The 9,310-nt window shown below is 31.7% G+C and overlaps 1 pseudogene across 1 annotated transcript in view; it reads left to right on the forward strand.

Moving 5' to 3' along the window:
- LOC143228415 (uncharacterized) overlaps positions 1 to 7,430 on the forward strand; it is a 59,178-nt pseudogene extending 51,748 nt beyond the window's left edge. The window contains exons 16-20 of the transcript XR_013015328.1: positions 1,712 to 2,065; positions 2,307 to 2,526; positions 4,037 to 4,231; positions 5,291 to 5,393; positions 7,365 to 7,430. The product of XR_013015328.1 is annotated as an uncharacterized LOC143228415 (transcript). The remainder of the gene's footprint in view (positions 1 to 1,711; positions 2,066 to 2,306; positions 2,527 to 4,036; positions 4,232 to 5,290; positions 5,394 to 7,364) is intronic.
- The last annotated feature ends 1,880 nt before the right edge of the window (positions 7,431 to 9,310 follow it).

The raw sequence follows: 9,310 nt of genomic DNA on the forward strand, positions 1-9,310 counted from the left end.
ATTATCTACATTTAGTCATGTTTCAGTTGTTCCAATTATATCAAAGTCCTCTTTTGTGATCAGTATTCTGAGTTCATCCATTTTATTTCTCATGCTTCTAGTATTACAGTACTGCCTTTGTACATTTTTCTTACATTATACCTCTCACTAAATTGTATTCTGTCTTTGCCATCTGGACTTCTCCAGTGTCTCATTTTAAAGTTATCCTTCCAGTTAAGTTAATTGCTCTTGAAAAGAAACTAGCCTCTACCCTAAACAAATGTTAACCATCCATTCCCAAAATCTTCGCCTCTACCCTAAACAAATGTTAACCATCAATTCCCAAAACCTCCTTTTTCCCACTGAACTGATCCCACAAATTCAATCATTTAACCTGTTGTCCTTACATATTAACTTAAGCCACAGTGAACAGTTTGTAATTTCATTTTCACAGTTATGTCTTGTACTTAACAATAAGCTACCCTTCCATAAATAATTAGTATGTATGGCAGAAACTGCATCACTGCTTGCATCCTTTACTATATCACTTTTTATGTTGATTCTATCCTCCAAATAGTAACTGATAATGTAATTTAAGGCTAAAACAAATCCTTCTTCTTACTTAGGTTACACTAGTGAAAACTCTTTATTTCAAACTAATAGTTAATAACTTCATTATATTATAATAATACTTATAAAGTATTAAGCCTAATCCTGTATTGGTAATAGTATTATCTCAAAACAACAACAATAAAAACAATAATACTTATAAAGTGTTAAGCCTAATGCCATAAATGTATGCTGAAATGTAACTTTAATAATAAATCCTAAGATCCCCCATCTTAACTGAACAGACTTAAATATACTAAAATAACAACTCTATACTTTAAAATACTGAAATAATATTAACTTTCTCTAGAAGAACATTCCAACCTACAACTACAGTTATTCTTTTTTTTCAAAGCTCAAATATTCTGTTGATTACTATTACTTTTCCTATTGATCAGTGTAAACTGGCAAGTGGAAACCTAGTGATGGAAACAGAATTTATTTTATTTTGTTCTTGTTAAGACAGTCTACAAAATTGTTAAGAAATATATCTTATAAACTGTGATACATGTAAAATTTCAATTCACTTGTTATTTTTGCATATATGATTCAGTGCAGGTTTGGGAAAAACTACAATATGTTTTAAGTAATACCCACAAAAAAACCGAGCCCCAAATGAATCACTGTAAATAAATTTGTTAACATTACATCACACAACATTTTATATTTAAATGAGGTATTTTCAGTAAGCCATTTAAATTAAAAAAAAAATATACTGTTTTCAAAATTTGTTGTTCAACAACATGGTCCAACAAGCTGCTTACCAGCCCTACCACTGATTTAACCCAGCCTCAGTTTACATTTTATGCTAAACTCTAGTTTCATGCATTAAAGAAAAATGACTCGAATTTTAAAACTCGATGCATCCATAATACATCTTAATTACTATCTATCTTTATAATTTAGTTAACACTAGTGACTGTTTTTGCAAAAAAAAGTAAATTGAGGCAGTAAGAGATCTCATTTCAATAATTCACATAAGTAATTTATTATAACCATCCAGAGTCTGAGTTTCCTACAGTTTGGCTCTCCATAGGCAAATAGTGGGATCATTCTGTTCTAAAATGCATTCTGCATTACTTATGCATGTGACTGTAAATATTATATTTTATTAAAATTCCAGCGCTTCAATGGTATAACAGATCAGCAACTGTCGCCACAATACAATACCACATTATTAGGGCAGACTGGTCAGTCACAGTTGTCTCCTGGTCACCAGCCTCCGTACTCGCCACTATCTCAACAGTCCTTTCCCAATCCAAGTCCGCCTGTCACCAGTGGCTACTCTCAGCAACATCATAGACAGCCTACTTATTTGCCTCCTTCTCCTGTAACAGTCACAGGAGGAGGACCCCAATCTTCTCACCTTCAAGCTCATTCCTCACAGACTCAGTGGAACCAAAGAACTGCTCCAAACACCACAACGACAGGTTCTGTCCAGCAGCAGAATCCCATGTTGAATGCTCAGCTGTCACAGGTTAGTTGCTGTCCTTGTGAAAATGCCCTGATCAATACTAAAGATAGTAAAGAAGGTGAATTATATTAAAAGTTTAACTAAAGAAGTTGTGAAGTTGAGAATTAAAAGTATTTTGTATTAGACACACAAACCTTTTTTTTTAATAGGTATTCTTAACTGTATTTATCTTCAAATTGCAAATTATTCAGAGTGGTTGTATTGGTCTTGGGGTAAATCTGTTTGTATGTTTTTCTTTTCTTAGAGTTCATTCAGTGGCCAAGGTAGGTTTATTACACAAGCACAACAACAGATACAAGTACGATCCTTGTCCAGTCCAAACTCTGTCACTAGCCAGAGAAATTCACCTTTTCCTAACCAGTCAGATGGTCAGTTTCAGCCACAATCTCCTGGTCACCTATATCAGCAGCCATCACAAGCACCATCAAAACAACAGAGAATACAAAGGGTAGTTTCAATGCCAAGTGAGTTTTCTAGTATAAAAATTTTCATCATTGTTCTCAATAGTAAGTCAGCATCATACTGAAGTTACAAGCATTGTTATTTTGCTAGATAGGTTGAGTGGGAGTTTCGTCTGTTTGTATTGTTGTATAAGAAACATATACAATACTTTTATTTCAGGAAAAGAAATATTGTTACCAAGACTCAGTAGCTTTATTTGTAAGCTATTAATCTAAAAATGGGATATTTATGTTGCCTTGTTGGTAAAAAAGTGATTGATAGGGATTTAAAGCAAATTATTGTATTAAGTTCACTTATTTCAAATAACATAACACAAGGACACTCAAAAGTTGCAGATCTTTTGAACATAACATACCTATATAGAGACGAAATATACATTATTTTATATGGAATGTGATAAGAGTAGCAAATTTGGGCAGATAATTGTAAAACAATATTTCTATCATTTCACCTTTTCAACATATTTATGTAAGCCAATTTTTGAGGTAAGTGTGCCAGAAAACCAAGTTATGTATACAAATAAGTATGTGGTGAAGATAAGGTATGAACATGGTGTATAATTTTGAAAAAAAATACATTTCTTCTGTTTTATTTTCCATACATGTCCTTTTAAGGTAAGACGTTTATCATTGTTTTAAGTATGTTGTTGCAAAGTTAGTTCTTTTCTGAAAGCTATGCACAAACAAGTGACAGTTCTGGAAAAATTCCAAAATTTTTTGATTTGACCTTCAGTAACCTTTATGAGCTTGAATACCACCTTAAAGATTAAAATAGGAAATTTCATTTACCTACATCTTAATTATTATCTATCTTTATAATTCAGTTAACACTAGTGACTGTTTTTGCAAAAAAAAGTAAAAAAAAAAAACCCAAATGCTATCAAAACTTGTTCTTGATGTGGCTGGTCCACTGTTAACACAATTTCTAATGAAAGGTGATGGAAGTTAGGGCTGTTGTATTGAAAAAAGATACTTAATTTTGTCTCATTTAGATTTTAATGTGCCTAGAGAATACTAGAAAGTTATGCTCCATCAAAAAGCTTAACTAAAAAAACATTTAAACATTTAGTGTTGTCCACTGAAAACTAAAGACTATATATCACAGTGATTAAAAGTTGTTTGTACTTTACATCATTAAATATAATATAATTCAAGCCAGTAAGATTTCATTGATAACAATTGTTATCCTGGAGCTAGTATTATTATAGTTGACTTTACATAAAACTTTAATTTTTACATTGTTTAGGTTGTGTAATGGCCTTAACAACGTGATTGCATAGCGACACATGTCAGTTAAAGAGTTTGAAATCTCAGATACTGTATGGAAATTACCTTTATTTTGTAAGGTATCTTTCATTCATATTGTAAAGTAACAAAATATTTGTTGCTCCTTATGATTGCACATTGTCTGTTTTAAATTTTACTGCCTCTTTCTCTTATAGGTAATAAGATTTAGAAATTATTTTGAGTGATTACATTATGTTTAATTGCCAGTTTATTTCTGTTTATACAGGCCATTTGAACTCACCAAGGACACCACTTGGAGGATATGCTAGCAGTGAACAAGTTGTTTCACCCCAGCCACAAATGTCCCCTAGCTACACAAGTCCTGGGAACAACTATGCCTCTACAAGTGGAGCATCTGATAATTCACGTTTCTCTTTAATCAGCAGAGTTCACAGATATATGGCTCAAGCTCCATAGATAGGTACAAGCCCATTGCTGCATTATTCAGTTCTAATTAGATGGTGTAATAAACTGCAGGTTTACCAATAAAAACTGGTTTCTTGTTTTATTTGTTTTGAATAAAACCTTTGCTTATTTAGGTTACAGTTCACAAATAAAGCTTTTTCAACATTCATTGCTACTTGTTAAATATTGATTTAGAAACTTGTTAATAAATTAATAAATTCATTGTAAGAGATTTTGAGTTAGCATGTGTGATTTGGTGCTGTAAATTTATCAACTATTTCATTTAGACTTTATAAGTTACTAACAAGTTTGGTGTGTCATAAATACTTAAAAAATGAAAGAATGTTTGTTTCTATAACATACCAAATTATTTTAATGTCTCAAATTCTCTAGGCAGTTTATTAGGCTTAGCGTAAATTTCAAAGTTTTGACTATTTAATATTCCTTGAAATGCGACAGGTATGTTTGGGCGCTAGATATTTAAAAGGTGGACTGTTTTCTATCCTTTATTAGATAATTAAATGATATTGTTTAAATACTGCCCAATATATATACATATAGGTTTGTTCAAAATGCTGGTTTTTTTATGAACAGTACCCAGAAAATGTAAAGCTGGTGTTTGTTTGAACCAATTCTCATGCTTCAAAACTATGATCTATGTTGCAACTGCACCATTATTTTTTATTTGTAATCATGAACAGTCTGTAATAAAACTGATAATAACTATTTTCTTTTTTAAAATTTAATTGAGACAAACAGTGGCTCTTTTGGGAATAATATGCCATTTGATTAAAATTTCCTTATGTTGTACATATCAAAAGGTTTAGTTTTGTATTTAACATGAAACAATTTCAATAGTTACTTGACCAAGAAATGTAAAAGTAATACTTACAGACTCTCATCTGCAGATGTTTCCAAACATAGGTTCATTTTTTTTGTTATTGTGCTTAGAGGGAGATTAAATTATTCACTTTAATTCTGTACTTTTCAGTAGGTTTCATGTTTTTTTAGTATTTGCAACTTAAATTTCTATCTGTAATCTCCAGCTTAAAATACTGTAAAAAAATTTCTACAGGGGTCAAGGAAAAAACAGTACCGGAGGAATGACATCAGAGTACGTTAGACAAGAGTTACGAGCTATGGTGGGTGCTAAAACTCAACATCAACAACAAACACAGGTAAATTTCAAATATGTTACATCAGAGTACGTTAGACAAGAGTTACGACCTATGGTGGGTGCTAAAACTCAACATCAACAACAAACACAGGTAAATTTCAAATATGTTTATTTAAGCTCCTGAATGGGTTCCATACAAAGATGGCTATAACCATTTATTGCAGAATAGGATGGTGGTATTCTGTAGGTATGATATCCTCCAATGTGCACGAAGCATTCACAAAGGAGTGAGACGTCAAATTGCAATGAACTCTTCAGCTGGGAGCCATAATCCTGTTCCTGCATAGATGTCGAAACTCTTTGGCTAGGTGTTGGATTTAGAGGAGAACAAACAGACATGAATCCTCACACATGATCATTGTGACCTATATTCCTCCCTCAGTCATACTTCATCTGTGTCGTGGGTTATAATGGAATTAAGGGGAATTATTCTGTCCTTTTTGCTACCTCTTGTTGTACCTTAAGATGAGGATACTATTGCTTTCTGGATGGTTTTAGCCAATTTTGCTGTAAGTGGAGTTGAATTTTATTATATAGACATTTTTTCAGTACCAGAGGTCAGGTCCCTGGTTGATAGATCTAAAATGTTGCAGTTGTCCCGCTCAGGAATCTAAATGGTTCAATTCCCTCCAGTATTTTGAACTTGAGGTGAAGGTGGTATCTTATCCTCAAATGGATATCACTTTCCAACAGCATGAGTTTTGGATGTAGTTGATTTACTGAGTATAGGCTATTTTACACATTTCTTGCCACAATTATCTCTCACTTGGATGTGCTCTTATGTGTTTTTACCCTCATCTCCCATATATTTCACAGATGAGCAAAGAGTGTACTTTGTTCAGAAGAGGGGTGGTTTCCCTCATCAGATTATTGGATGAAACTCTCTGATTTCCTTTGGATGCTTTTGAAGGTTATTTCTCTCATTTCTTTGCACTGGCTTCACCTCCTATTCAGTGTGGGACTCTAGTTAATCACGTGAGAGCAGATAAGTACTGTACTTCTAATTTTTTCTGTATTGAAAATGTATTTACAACAGGTATTTACTTCCACTCACACTTCCCACTTTCATCTGGTGTTTACATCTTCTGCCAAACTGCCAAGTGATAGTTCATATAGAGGAAGTTACATGCATTATGTATGTTACATTCATGTCACAGGAGAAATGACACATAATGATTTGGATGAGAAATACACTAGAACAGTGGTTTCCAACCTTTTTTATGCCCCGCACTCCTAAAAAAAATTTTAATATGTTCTCGCACCCTAACAGTAATTATTTATTTAAGAATAAAGTGAAAGTGGGCAAATCAAATGTTATCTCTCACCCCCTGGAATGCTATCTCGCACCCCTGATTGGGAACCACTTCACTAGAATCATTTGATGCTGGGGGAAGGTTTTGAAGCACATGTAAAAAAAAAGTTTGCATATAGTGGTCACCACTGGATGTGAATAGCTAACTAGTCTTGTGAGAGGTGGTAAGTACCTTTCAGTATAGAAAACTTATAACTTTCCTTACATCATAAACAAAGATGAAAAAGAACTTAAGGAAAGTTTTATTTTTTTTCTTAATAGAAGAAAGTTAATTTGTTTAAACGTATCAAATATATTTATGTCACCATCAGCATTTGTAAACTTGTACACACACGCCATTGTTGATATAGAAACATTGACAGAATGATTAAAGTGAATTTTAAGAATACTTTTACTCACGTAATGGGCATTATAATGAAAGATTTTCACAGTTAAAGAATGCTTTTTGATTTGACTTTCGTTCTGTTCTAAAATTTTCAATTTTGGTCAGTACTTTAACTTCAGCGACTAATTATTTATTTTGACAATCATGCTGGTTTAACTTGTTTTGTTAAAGGTTTAATTAGCAACATCGTGTTGAATTACAGGTAGTGACACACCCTTTAAAGGATTAAAGTATTAATTATTACAAAGAATAATTTGTAGTAATTTCTTTTTCAGGGTCAACAGTTTCAATATTCCCTCAGTGGAAGAAGTAACCCTGAAGGGTCAGTGTCAACACCAAATCATCAGACGTTTAGTAACCCTGAAGGGTCAGTGTCAACACCGAATCATCAGGCGTTTAACCAAGAAGAGTTGGATGCTCTTGTTCTCTCTTTAGATCTAGGAACAGGTATAATCATATATAGGGATTTCCCTGTCTTTTAATATTGCAAATATTTCTATAAAATAGTTTCACAGCACCAATCCAGTATATTGCTGATGGCACCATGGATACATGAACTACATGTCACTAGCAGGGTATTCAATGAATGCCATATATGTCTTAAAACTGAAGAGCTCTTTTAACCAAGGATCTGTTAAAACACACATTAACTGAATATATCGATTTATTGGTGGTGTTTTTTTAATTTTTTCTCTATCATGTTTGACATAGTGCGTATCAGTATGATTAAAGTAAGCTTTCTTAAGAACATCTGATATAACAGTAGTGGAGATAGTTAGCTTTTAAGCTTCTATGTGTAGTTTATCCTACTTAGAAACAGCAACAGAAAACTTTGATATTTGTTGAGGTTTAACATCTTGTGCTTCAAATAAGTTTTGATTTTCTCATGTTTTAAATTTTCTGTGTAGAAGGTTTTTTTTCTTCCAAATTTTCTTAACACATTGAAAGAGTAATGTTTTTAAACGTTAATAAGGTCCAGTAAAAGTGTTTATGATAAACCTTAGTGTTAAGTATTCTTGGTTTAATGTTTTTAAATGTTAATAAAGTCCAGTAAAAGTGTTTATGATAAACCTTAGTGGTAAGTATTCTTGGTTTAATGTTTTTAACGTTAATAAAGTCCAGTAAAGTGTTTATGATAAACCTTAGTGTTAAGTATTCTTGGTTTAATGTTTTAAATGTTAATAAAGTCCAGTAAAAGTGTTTATGATAAACTTGTGGTAAGTATTCTTGGTTTAATGTTTTAAATGTTAATAAAGTCCAGTAAAAGTGTTTATGATAAACCTTAGTGTAAAGTATTCTTGGTTTAATGTTTTAAATGTTAATAAAGTCCAGTAAAAGTGTTTATGATAAACCTTAGTGGTAAGTATTCTTGGTTTAATGTTTTTAAATGTTAATAAAGTCCAGTAAAAGTGTTTATGATAAACCTTAGTGTTAAGTATTCTTGGTTTAATGTTTTTAAATGTTAATAAAGTCCAGTAAAAGTGTTTATGATAAACCTTAGTGGTAAGTATTCTTGGTTTAATGTTTTTAAATGTTAATAAAGTCCAGTAAAAGTGTTTATGATAAACCTTAGTGGTAAGTATTCTTGGTTTAATGTTTTTAAACGTTAATAAAGTCCAGTAAAAGTGTTTATGATAAACCTTAGTGTTAAGTATTCTTGGTTTAATGTTTTTAAATGTTAATAAAGTCCAGTAAAAGTGTTTATGATAAACCTTAGTGGTAAGTATTCTTGGTTTAATGTTTTTAAATGTTAATAAAGTCCAGTAAAAGTGTTTATGATAAACCTTAGTGGTAAGTATTCTTGGTTTAATGTTTTAAATGTTAATAAAGTCCAGTAAAGTGTTTATGATAAACCTTAGTGGTAAGTATTCTTGGTTTAATGTTTTAAATGTTAATAAAGTCCAGTAAAAGTGTTTATGATAAACCTTAGTGTTAGTATTCTTGGTTTAATGTTTTTAAATGTTAATAAAGTCCAGTAAAAGTGTTTATGATAAACCTTAGTGTTAAGTATTCTTGGTTTAATGTTTTAAATGTTAATAAAGTCCAGTAAAAGTGTTTATGATAAACCTTAGTGGTAAGTATTCTTGGTTTAATGTTTTTAAATGTTAATAAAGTCCAGTAAAAGTGTTTATGGTAAACCCAGGGTGGAAAGTATTCTTGGTTGTTTTAAGGTATGAACACCTGAGAAGGATGGTTTGTCATTCTGTTGATTTTCCACATT

Source organism: Tachypleus tridentatus, chromosome 10, assembly GCF_004210375.1.
Source record: "Tachypleus tridentatus isolate NWPU-2018 chromosome 10, ASM421037v1, whole genome shotgun sequence".
Classification (NCBI taxonomy): domain Eukaryota; kingdom Metazoa; phylum Arthropoda; class Merostomata; order Xiphosura; family Limulidae; genus Tachypleus; species Tachypleus tridentatus.